Here is a 1,486-nt window from a genome sequence, read left to right on the forward strand (position 1 = left end):
ATTGCTTAATTTTTTAGTAGTTATTTCAAACTTCAAAACCCCTTTTTATTTATTTAGAACGCATTAAATTTACCTTTCCTCGTAGGAACGATCCTACTCACACTACTACATTTTTATTAATTATCTGATTGATTTGGGTAATTTGGGCGCGACACGACTGAGCGCTACCAAATTTTGGCGCCGTTGCCGGGGATCGGTGCTAATTTATTGTGTTCTTAGTTTATTTTATTTTATTTTATTATTCCTCGTAGTGCTACTCTGGTTTGTTCATGCTTTCAGGTGAATCTTCGAAAGAAGAAGAATTTACATACGACCCAGAGATAGAAAGAACCTTGCTTAAGCGACGAAGAGAAGCTCGTAGGAGGCAAGAAGAGGACGAAATTAATACTGAAATTTTTGAGGAAGATATGGCGGCGAATGCGAACTTGAGTTTGAGACAACTTGGCACTCCTGATCTCACTCAGCAGCCTTTATGCATTACTTTTCTACTCTAGAAAATAATGCTAATTTTGAATTAAAATCTGGACTGATACATCTATTGTCTGCTTTTCATCGTCTTACAGGTGAGGATCCGCACAAGCACTTGATGGAATTCCATGTCGTATGCACCAGCATGAAACCACATGGAGTGACAGAAGAGCAGATCCAACTCAGAGCCTTTCCTTTCTCTTTGAAGAGCGCTGCAAAGGATTGGCTATACTACCTACCTTCTGGATCCATCACCACTTGGACGACACTGAAGAGAATTTTCTTAGAGAAATATTTTCCAGCTTCGAGAGCGGCAAACATCAGAAAGGAAATTTATGGCATCAAGCAGCAGATGGGAGAGTCACTGCATGAGTATTGGGAGCGTTTCAAGAAATTATGCGCCAGCTGCCCGCAGCACCAGATAAGGTAACATTTATTAATTCAATACTGCTATGAAGGGTTGTTGTCTCATGACAGAATCATGGTGGATGCGGTCAGTGGTGGAGTTTTCGTCGATAAAACTCCAGTCCAAGCAAGGAATCTAATCAAGAGTATGGCTGCCAATTCTCAGCAATTTGGCACCGACAGAAGTGATCCTGTGCCAAGAAAGAGTAATGAGGTAAACGTTTCTTCCCTTGAACAACAACTGAGCGAACTGAATTCTCTTGTGCGTCATATGGCTGTAGGTAATGGACAGATTGCAAAGGTATGTGGAATTTTCACTCAAGTGGGGCATGCAACAAACATGTGTCCCACTCTTCAAGAGGTATCTGCGGAACAAGTCAATGCAGCAGGAGGATTTCCAGGGCCATCTCAGCAGAAGTATGATCCTTACTCTAACACATACAATCCATGTTGGAGGGATCATCCAAACCTCAGATATGGCAATCCTCCAGCAAATCAATCTGGACCTCAAGCACAATCGCACAATCAAGCTTATAGGCCACCGTATCATCCTCCACCACAGCGCCCACAAATTCCAACACCGGGTGAGTTTTTGGAAAATATAGTTAAGGAT

General features: G+C 42.0%; 1 non-coding gene across 1 annotated transcript; it reads right to left on the reverse strand.

Annotated features, from left to right (window-relative positions):
* Positions 1 to 784: 784 nt before the first annotated feature.
* On the reverse strand, positions 785 to 891 carry LOC140894140 (small nucleolar RNA R71). Its single transcript, XR_012153688.1, has one exon. It is a non-coding gene; the product is annotated as a small nucleolar RNA R71 (small nucleolar RNA).
* Positions 892 to 1,486: the final 595 nt, after the last annotated feature.

The sequence above is a fragment of the Henckelia pumila genome, chromosome 3 (genome assembly GCF_033568475.1).
Source record: "Henckelia pumila isolate YLH828 chromosome 3, ASM3356847v2, whole genome shotgun sequence".
Classification (NCBI taxonomy): Eukaryota; Viridiplantae; Streptophyta; class Magnoliopsida; order Lamiales; family Gesneriaceae; genus Henckelia; species Henckelia pumila.